The 10,617-nt window shown below is 58.2% G+C and overlaps 1 long non-coding RNA gene across 1 annotated transcript; it reads right to left on the reverse strand.

Moving 5' to 3' along the window:
• Positions 1-3,898: 3,898 nt before the first annotated feature.
• LOC113619189 (uncharacterized) lies at positions 3,899-10,284 on the reverse strand. Its single transcript, XR_003432319.1, has 3 exons — positions 6,737-10,284; positions 5,405-6,045; positions 3,899-5,036 (listed from the first exon to the last, which is right to left on the reverse strand). It is a non-coding gene; the product is annotated as an uncharacterized LOC113619189 (long non-coding RNA).
• Positions 10,285-10,617: the final 333 nt, after the last annotated feature.

Below are 10,617 nucleotides of genomic sequence, written 5' to 3' on the forward strand. Positions count from 1 at the left end.
CTGTGTCCTGAGACAGACCAGGGCCGACGGCCCGCCTGAGGGGCTGCCCCACCCACAGCAGCGCGCATAGCCCCTGGCAGCTTGTGCCCTGTGGACACCCCCTTGAAGTGATGCTGAGCTCCCTTTAAGCAAGGGGTGGGCATCGGTCACTTTGTTCAAGGTGCTTTGAAAGGCCAGAAGCCCCTTCCTGTTGGTTTCACACATGTGTTGAGCTCGTAGTATGTCAGGCAGCCTCGTGGATGTTGGGACACAGGAGACAGGGTGCCCCGAAGTCTGCACTCATGCTCTTGGGGACAGAAGATAGCAAATATGGTGTCAGGTTACAGGGTAGGAGGGCAGCGAAGCAGGGCAGGGGGCGGCTGGGAGATGCCCTGTTAGGTGGTGTGTGAGCAGAGATGTGCTGCCGGGGTGGGGCGGGGGCATTCACCCCAGAGGGCAGCAAGTGCAAAGGCCCTGGGGTAGGAATATGGTGTATGGAACCCCAGCAGTGCTCAGACATGGGAGAGGCTTGGCAGCTGGTGTGGGCTGGAGTCTGCTTGAGAAAGACAAGAGCTGTGAGGGGGGGCAGGGGACGCCTCAGGGCCTGGAGGAGGCTGCCCAGGACGGGTGAGAACACTGGGAACCGAAGCAAAGTGGACCCCTGCTGCGTAGTGACCGCTGGCAGCCCTGTTGCGCACAGGGTGGTGGAAAACACTGACCTATGGCCTGGATGGGCCGGTAGGGTTTCTAGGCAGACCCTCGGAGCTGCCTCTGACTTCCCACGGCTCATTCCGAGAGGCAAGAACACAGAGGGAAGGGCTGTTTAATTGCGGGGATGGGGGGAGCCCTTTGTGGTCTTAGTTATGTCCACCTTCCTGGGTGGCAAACAAGGTGAACATGAAGAAACGGCTTCAGAGCAAAGATCAAACCCAGAGGATGCCGGGGGAGACGGGTCTGCAGTGAAGCTGAGGCCGTGGCTGTCAAATGCTTGGTTAGGACCTCGGAAGTTCGAGAGCCTTTGTATCAGACAACAGCACGTCTAAGAAGCTTATGTCCCCCAGTAGCCCAAGGCAGAGAAGGGCTTATTTTTTTATTTTATTTTATTTTTTAAGTACGTGGGCCTCTCACTGTTGTGGCCTCTCCTGTTGCGGAGCACAGGCTCCGGATGCGCAGGCCCAGCGGCCATGGCTCACGGGCCCAGCCGCTCTGCGGCATGTGGGATCTTCCCGGACCGGGGCAGGAACCCGTGTCCCCTGCATCGGCAGAGAAGGGCTTATTTTGAGGAGACCTGTGCGTGTGGCTCTTGTCTAATGAATCGAACCGCAGTAAGAGTCACAGGAGACTCAAAAAGCTTTTGAAAGAATCGTATTGGCAGAAACACTGCCAGCTTGGACTGAAATGGACGGGCAGTATAGAATGAAAAGAGGCCTTTGGAGCCTCAAGATTCTAGTGTCAGGAAGCAGGTTGAAGAAACTACACAGCTGCGAACACAGGCTGCGTTTCATGGAAAAGGGAGCGTGATTCACAGGTGGATCCCAGAGGTGTAGAGAGTCACCGATGCAGCAGGACTGAGACCTGACCAGCCCTCCCCCCATACCCCCTGCCCCTACAGGAGCGGCCGAAGCAGTTACCCCAGGCTTGGCCCATCGTATGTTGGTGTGTGTGTGGCGGGTCCTGGGGACAGAGTGCACGTAAGTCGTCTCTCTCCAGACTGAGAGGACCTTCACCCCAGCAGCTGTGTTTGGGGGACTCCTCCATCAGAGCCTATTCCTGTGACGGGATCGGGACGTCGGGCTGGTGCTGATGCAGAATGAGACTTGGGGGCCTTGGGAAGGCCGTAGATCATTTGTGGCCAGAGCGTGGCCTGCAGTGGCCCTAAGTAGTGGGCAAGGAGGCTAGGCTGGCTGGAGCAGGGAGTGACGGGTGCAGTCTGGGGTGGGCAGCCAGGGGCTCTTGAGCAGGGGCCATGATATCTGACTCAGGTTCTAGAAGAATCACCCCGGCTACTGGCTTCTGCTTCACACCTACATTCTTGCAATGCTCTTAAGCACCAAGGAAATCGGTCTTCAGACTTGAGTTCTTGCTCTTCAGTGCTGTTAGTGTAAGCTGGTTCTTCCGTGTGAGTGTAACAAGGAGCCCATGGGCTGGGACTGAGGGGTCTTCATTCTTGACTCTCGTATGTTGAACCCAGAGGTGTCAGAACTCCATTACGTTTGTCCAGCATGATTAATTCTGCACGGTGCCAGGCTGGTCGCGATCTCGTTCCCAGTGGAGGTTCATTTTCCTGTCTCCTGAGTGCAGACGTGGGCAGCTTATCAGGGCTGTCATCCTCCATCCCCAACTCGCTTCCTTGCTGTGCCGTGACGTCGTCCTCTCCTGCCGGCCCGCCGGGATCCTGACATCAGGTTGCTGGTCCCTCGGCCTCTGAGAGGAAGATGGTGACAGGTCCTCCCAGGTGAGTCAGCAGCCCACCTGAAGCAAAAGGCTGCTCTTCCACCCGTGTGGGTGGCTCTTCTAGTTAACGGAGGGGTTACAGGAGCGTGGTTGCCCGTGTAGGCAAACTCGAAAAGCCGCTCAGGTAGAGTCATGTGACGCTACTTGACAAACCGGAAGTACCTTGCAGTTAATGTGTCTTCTTGGAACCTGGGTCGGGGGAGGGGGGACGTGTGCCTTTTCGATCGTCAGTCTGTATGTATATTTTACGTTTAAGCATCTTGAGGGGGGGACCTCCCTGGCGGTCCAGTGGTTAAGACTCAGCGCTTCCACTGCAGGGGGCTCGGGTTCGATCCCTGATTGGAGAACGAAGATCCTGCACGCCACGCAGCGCGACCAAAAAACAAAACAAAACAAAAGAGTCTTGAGGGTTTTTTATTTTGGAGTTTTGTTGCTCTGTCGTCATTGTTCGCTTTGTAACGTGCAGGCTTTAATGGGATCAAAGCCACTTTGTAAAACTCACATTTCGAAGATGCACATGAAGTTTTCCGGAAAAATGTTCCCTCAGTGTAGGGTGGAAGAAACAAAGCCTCTCGCTGGCACTGAGGCTCCGTGACTGACCTTCCAGAAGCCACCGACTCTGTACAGTGTAGCCAGAGCCTGTCGCCTGGCACATCACAGGCGCATTCAACGTGTGGCACGTGGGATGCGGCCCTGCCCTGCGGTGCCAGCTCTGCCTCTTCCGGCTGTGTGACGGGGCCTTCATGTCCCCGTGGATGAGACCTGGGTAGTGACAGCTACCTCCTAGGCTGGCTCTGAGGATTAGAGGAGAGAATGAATGCTGCGAGCCAATGATGCTGGGCGACGGCAGCAGTCGAGGTTGCCGAAGGCCCCATTTAAGGTGCCGACAAAACCCACGTGTCCGTTAACTCCCTCACTGACGGGAGGGCAGGGGTGGGCCTCAGGCACTGAGGAAGTGGGCGCCCACTGCACACGGGCATCGAAGCTGCTTCCCGGAGGCCTAGAGATGGTCAGCCTGCCCAGGGAGGGGCCCTGGAGCCAGTCCAGTGCTTGCCGCTCCCCTGCGTGAATGCCAAGCCATGCGAGGGGCACGTGGCGTGTGCGATCTTGAGGGGCTTTCCAGGTGTGGTGGCCATCGGTGCACTTGCTGTGCTCCTTAGGAAGAAGGCAGAGGAAGCCCCTTCCCTTCCCTGGGCGGGAGTGCCAAGTGGGGCCTTGCCACCGATGCGGGCAGGTGGCGCGAGCCATGTTGGTTACCTGCTGCTGTGGAACAGGTCACCCCAAACTTGTGGCTTACAAGACGGTACTTACCCCCAGCTTCTGTGGCTTGGTCGGGTCCTTGCATTCGAGGGGCTGCAGTCAAGGCGTCGGCTGGGGGGGGCTTCCCTGGTGGTCCGGTGGTTAAGTCTCCACGCGCCCAGTGCAGGGGGCCCGGCTTCGATCCCTGGTCAGGGGACTAGATCCCACCTGCCACAACTAAAGATCCCACGTGCCACATAGAAGACCCGGCGCAGCCAAATAAATAAATAAAATATTAAAAAAAAGAGGGCATCGGCTGGGGCTGGGTGTCATCTGAAGGCTCGACCTGGGAGGAGCCATGTCCACTGCTGTCGTCAGCGTGTGCCCCATGGGCCAGAGGTCGCCCTCACTCCTTGCCAGGTAGGCTTGCTTCACCAGAGCAGATGAGAGTACCAGCAGACACAGCATGGTGGGGGTCCCGTCTTGGGCTATGGTGCCAGCCCACCCTCAAGCACAGGGGCCATTGGAGCCACCTGGGGACATGCCGTGAGAGGCCCTGCTGGGCAGCTGGACGTCTGCCGGCACCTCAGTCTCCCGTTACATGAAAGTTAACTTAAAACGGACCGCAGACTTAAGTGTAAAGTGCAAAAGTATAAAACTTGTAGAAAACTGGGCTCTAGGGCGAGGCAGTGCTTAGACTGGACACCAGAAGCATGCGCCGCAAAAAGGAAAATGGTTAAACAAGACCTCATCACAATCAAAGACTTGCTCTGGGCAAGGCCCTGCTGAGAGGGCGGAAGGACAGGCGGTGGGCTCGGGGGACGTATCTGACAGGGGTTCGCCTGGGATAAAGGAGAACTCCCCAAAGTCACAGTGGAAAGCAGTCCAGCTAGAGGAGGAGCAGGGGGCGTGAGGAGGGAGGCAGGTCACGGAGAGGACACAGGGGCAGAGGATGTGTGAGAAGGTGTCCAGCGAGACTGCTCGTTAGGGAAACGTGGCTGAGAACCAGCCATCAGTGCTGACGTCAGCGAGGGGACACAGCGAGGGCTGGTGAACACCGGGTGGGGAGGTGGCGCAGCCCCTCTGGAAGGTACTCGGACAGTTACCACCCGAGCCGGTAACTGCTCCTGGGCATTTATCCCAGAACTGAAAACGCATGTTCACTAGAAACCTGGGTGTGAATGTTCCTAACGGTCGAGTGTGTAACAGCCCCAGACGAGAACCATCCACATGTCCTTCTACAGGCAGTGGCCAAGCAAACCCCGGGCCACCCCCAGTGTGGACGGGCGCTCACTGGTTCTGACAGTGCACTGGAGTTTTGCAAGACTTTATCCTGGGGGAGATGATCGTTCGTGACAATTTTCCTGGAATACAAAAGAGGCAAAATTACGTGTTGAAAGGGCACACCATGTTCCTGGATATATTGGCTCAGAATGACCAACACAGACACATTCTAGAAAAGTTACTGGACTTTAAAGAGAAAAGAAAAAAAAATCCTTTGGGCATCTTGAAAAAAGCACATTACTTATATAGGAAAGAATATTAGACTATCATACTTTTTTATTTTTTTATATTTTTTGTTTTTACTTTTTTAAAAAAATTCTATTTTTTGATTTTAGACTATCATACTTTTTGACAACAATACTTTATTCCAGAAGACAATGGAGTAACATGTTTCAGATATTTGAAGAAAGAAAGTGTACACCAAGGATTTTATATCCAAAAAACTCACTTGCAAGTACAAAGGGCACAGAAAAGTTGTCATCCATGTGGGAGAAGTCAGAATTCAGAGATCTTGTTCCTGTGAGCCCTTCCCGAGAATCTATGGGAAAATGATCTTCTGCAGCTGATGTGATCAGACGCGTCAGCGTGGGCACCAAGGACAGTGTCACACGTACAGCTACTTCGGGGCCCGGGCCGGCAAGGCTGCGATGGGAGAGTGGGGCGTGCAGCAGCCTGAAGGAGGGTAGGGAGAGAGGGCAGAGGTGCAAAAACACTTCATGTTTTTAGCGATCATATTGTTGGGAAAACTGAATGAGTAATTGTGGGATGGATCTTCCAGACGGCGCGTCTCCTGTGTGGTCCTCTGTGCTGAAGAAGAATGCACACGTCGAAAGTAGAGATCTTCCGGAACAGCTCTGGGTCTTGGGCTGCACGGGGAGCCCCGAGGGCACCATCGCACCTGTAACAGCCATGCCCGTAAGGACCCGGCGTTCTTTGTCGGGTGAGGGTAAATCCTCGGTGGCCCCAGCACCCAATACTCCACATCACAAAGGCACGGACTGTTAGGACAAGCAGCCCCGAGCACGTCTCCAGAGGGTCAGGCTGAGCAGAAACAGTTAACCTAAAAGGCTGTGTTCTATGTGCTTCCTCCTGTGTAACGTCGGGGGAGAGACAGTTACAGAAATGGAGCAGATCAGTGGTTGCCAGAGATCCTATGTATGTATTGTGTATCTATACGTCACCTATATTAACCGATATCTATATCATCCTTATCTCCCTCTAGCTCTGTGCTGAAGGTCTAGAAACAGTGAGCAACCTGGCAGTGCCCATCCCTTGCCCCCATGTCGTGGTTTTTTTTTTTTTTTTTTGTGGTACGCGGCCCTCTCACTGTTGTGGCCTCTCCCGTTGCGGAGCACAGGCTCCGGACGCGCAGGCTCAGCGGCCGTGGCTCACGGGCCCAGCCGCTCCGTGGCATGTGGGATCCTCCCGGACCGGGGCACGAACCCGTGTCCCCTGCATTGGCAGGCGGACTCTCAACCACTGCGCCACCAGGGAAGCCCCACATCGTCGTCTTGAAATAGCATTTCTCACGATGAGGGCCTCTTGGAGAAGTGGCCTGTCCGAGGCATGGGGCAGGAGTGTCCACCGTGAGCCTGGGCACGGCATCAGGCCGGGGGCCCTGCGTTTAGGTCCAGTAGCGTCATGTCCAAAGCAGCTGGCAGTGGCCTGGAGAGACCCCCTCACTGGCCAAGACTGTGACAACCTGATCTTCAATGGGGATAAGAAACGCCATGGATTAAAACCCATCAAAATGTTTAAGTTCACGAGTTCAGAATGGTACCTTGGAAAAAGAGAAACGGGCCACTTCTGGAGGCTGGTGGGAGCCACCTCACTCGTGAGAGCCGGTGGCGGGAGGGGATGATCCCAGCGTCTCTCCGGCGGCCACCGGACCAAGCTGCACCCTGCAGGGCCCACACTGGACGGTGTCTGCACGAGGACTCCGAAGATCAGTGACAGAGAAGGCAGTGGAGTGTCTCCCCTGGGACGGCCACTCAGACTTCCAAGTGACACAGCCAGGCATTTGAGCTGCCCCAGCCTTGCCCAGCACCACCTGTAGTTTGGTCAAAGTTACCGAAGCTGAGTCTGACTGAGGCTCTGGGACTGACTGCCGGTCGGCAGGAAACCCAGAGGAAGGAGCCAGCGCTGGGCTTTGCCCACAGGCCGCAGCAACCACATGCAGACCGTGGACCACTCCAGGGATAGCACGGTGGTCCCGGCTCTGCAACTGGGTGGAAAGGAAGAGAAAGGGATGGAGGATCTGGGATCAGAGATGCCAAAGGGACTCCAAGTAGGGAAACGGGCAGGACTGAGCTCCCGTGGGGTCTGGGCGCTGCCCCCAGGGTCCGTCAGCTGCTTCTAAAGTCCAGGAAAGGAGCGTTTCTGGTCCGGCTGGGGGAGGGTGTGCCTCTGGCCCTGACGAGCCCCCTGGGGAGGCTGCCTACGTCCCAATTTCTCTCTTTTTTAAGCAGCATTGTTGAGAACGGTTCACATACTGTGCAATTCACAAAGTGCACAATTCAGTGGCTTTTAGGGCCACTGAGTTGCGTGTTCCTCACCACAGTCAACGTTTCACATCCACAAAGAACCCTGCACGCCTCCGCTGTTCCCCGGCCCCCAGCCCTAGACAGCCAGTAACCCCCTTTCTGGTCTCTGTATGTCTGTCTCACCTCGTGATATTCCTCGAAGCCCACCCCTGACTTGGGGCTGGGCTGTCCCACCGCCGCCCCCAGCGCCCAGCCGTGGCCCGTGGTCTCTGCTTGGACCTCCTCAGAGCCCCCGTGCTGGCCTCCTGCCGCCCTGGCCCGATGACCGGCTCCACCCTGACCATCAGCTGCTCCCCTGGGGCTTCCCGACGGCCCAGCCAGGGGGGCAGGTCCCCCGCCCCACAGGGACACTCAGCCACCCCACGCGGCCTCCTCGCAGTGGCTGCTGGCTTGCCCTTCTCCCGACGCGAAGCCCAGAGCACCTCGGGGCCTGGGCACCGGCAGACCCCTCTGGAAGGAGGGAGGCCCCAGGGCCGCCAGGCGGCTCAAGGTGCATGAGCGGCACCCCGGAGTTGGGCTGCCTGACTTGCTGAGCCCCTCAGTCCAGACTACCCCGGTGGCTGTCAAGGCTGGTGCTGGGCCGGAGGAGGACCTGGACCCCAGCTCTGAGTGGCCGGTTTCCAGACCCATCTCTGGCACAAATGTCACAACCTCCCTGGGTCTCGGTTTTCTTATCTGAGAAGTGGGAGCTGAGCCTGAAGGGAAGGACTGGACCCAGGACTCTCTGGAAACAGGATGGCCGCACCCAGAGGCGGACACTGGTGGACGGCAGGCCAGGGCAGCCCAGGGTAGGCTCTCGCTACTGGAGGTTAGCCCCTGGGTCAAAAGAGGGGTTCCACTCCTGCCCTCCCATCAGAAAGCCATCCAGGCCCCTGGGGACCCCGAGAGGCTTGTCTGAAAGGCTCTCTCCTCAGCCCAGTCTGAGTGCTGGGCGTCAGCGAAGGGCACCCTGGGCCAGGAAGGCCAGGGAGGGATGGGGCGGGGCCCTGGGTGGAGGGTGGAAATGTCCCCTCAGGCTTTGGGGCCGAGAGGGGCCTCCTGGAGACTCTCCTTCCAGGGCTCACCTCCTGACTTTTGCCTGCTCCTCCTCTCACTTCCACTGGGCTTTAAACCCCCAAGGGACATCCCCTCCTCCAGGCCCTTCCTAGCCCAGATTAGGAGCTCTCCCACCAGCCCACCCGCCCTTGTATTCCTTAGCTCGCTCCACAGTGCATCGCGGCTGGGCGCCGGTTACTACCTTTTGTGCGTGGGTGTCTCCGGCCGGTGGCAGGTCCCGGGCCTCATGGCCCCTACGTAGGGCACAGCGTAGAGTGAGCATCTGCCCTCGTCCGCCCGTGTGCCCAGTGCCCAGCCCTGTGGCTCCTGGTGAAAGCATGAAAGCGCTGCTGGCTTTAAGGCAGCTCCGGCTCCGCCTCCTGGAGGGTGCCCCCGCACCTCCCACCCCCAGCAGAGGTCAAGAGCCGCTGTGCAAGCGGTGTGCCCCTTCTGCTGCTCTGGCCGCTCTGGGAGGGGTCATGGGCTGGGGGGGGGGGCTCGTCCTCACTCCTAACAAGGCTCCGGCAGAGGGAGGATGAGCACCGGGGTGGGACGAGTCCCTTTCCTCTGCGCCTCAGCCTCCTGATCTGAAAAGGTCGGTTCTAGCACCTTCCCTCCCTCGGGCTAATCCATGCAGGGCCTGACAAAGGGCGCTAGTGTGGGCCAAGCCCTCCTGATGGGACAGCCACAGCGGCAGGAGCCAGCAAGAGCTGGCAAGGACCTCTGGTCTGTAACTCCATCCCCACAACTTTGTCCCCGGTTGCAGGAGGGTTCTGAGATGCTTTTCAGTTTTATGTGAAATCATTAAATCCAATGAGAGACATTAATGGGGCACAGACTACCTCTCTTGATCCACTGGAAACCTTCAGTAAATATGCAGATAAGGGCTGAGCGGCAGGGGGATATAACTTAATCAGTCCGGAGGCTTCTGACAAACACAAAGGTGACCTTGGTGACTTGAGGTGGTCATCACGGGTCCAGATGGGCTACAGCAGAAGACCCAGCTCCCCTCCCCCCCCCCCCAGGTGCCCCCAGGTGTCTGTGTCCTGCTCCGTCCTGGATCACAGAGCCACTTGTCCTTGGGGAACCTGGCCAGCATCACTTGACTCTTGGAGGGGATTAAAGGATGGCGGTGTGGATGCCCGTGGAAGCGGCCTGGGCGCCCACATTGCCGTGCCCCCCGCCCCCGTCTATCGCTGGCCCTGCTCCCTGCACCAGCTATGCGGGGACTCCAGTTCTTCCAGGTGGCTGCAGGGGGACTCTTCCCTGCCAGTCCTGGTGACAGGTGGCTTGGCTCGGCTCTAAAACCTGTATAGGACAGGCCTCACCAGGCCCAGAAACTGCATGGAGGCCCTGGCCTGGCGCTTGGGCCACATCCCTGATGTCTCCCCCAACACCCAACCCCAGGAATGCCCAGGAGGCTTACATTCTCACCTCCTTCGGGTTTCTTCCCAATGCCACTCACTTTTCCACCTAAAAGAGCCACCACCCCATCCCTGTCATGCATTTGTCTGGCCTCAGGGCCCACTGCAGGGCCTGGTCAGCGTGGAGCCCCCTCGTCAATGCCCCTGCCCCCAGGCCAAGAGTGAGCACACAGGTGGCAGGTGGCTCTTTCCCATCTGACCCCTTCTCACCACCTGCACAAAGCTCAGCGCCTGGAGACTCAAGTGGGGGAACTGTGGACCACAGGGTCCCTAAGGTCTCTCCCAGCCCCAGTGACCCCTCCCACGGGTGAGGAGCGTTTGCCTGCCCTTACCCGTTTAATGAACCATCTCGTCTGAAACAAGCCCACGCAGACGCCCGGCCTCAGAGCTGCCCCCTGAGCTGGGCCGGCAGGGCGGGTCTGATGCGGGGGCCAGTGGGCCTGGGTCAGGACCCCAGCCGGCCCCCAGAATGGAAGGCTGGACGGCGAGGCAGGGCCCCTTCCAAGGGCCAGTACCCTGACCGCCAGCCTCACCTCCTGGAGACACCCCAGAGGTCCGGTCTCAGCCGCCACTGTGCTCGGACGAAGGCCCACCCTTCTCTCCTGCCAGGAGCGCTAACCACGGCCTCTGAGCCCCTGCCGCCCTGCCGGTCGCACAGG

Source organism: Aethalodelphis obliquidens, unplaced genomic scaffold (assembly GCF_003676395.1).
Source record: "Aethalodelphis obliquidens isolate GAN/ISIS:26980383/991018 unplaced genomic scaffold, ASM367639v1 scaffold6, whole genome shotgun sequence".
NCBI classification, from domain to species: domain Eukaryota; kingdom Metazoa; phylum Chordata; class Mammalia; order Artiodactyla; family Delphinidae; genus Aethalodelphis; species Aethalodelphis obliquidens.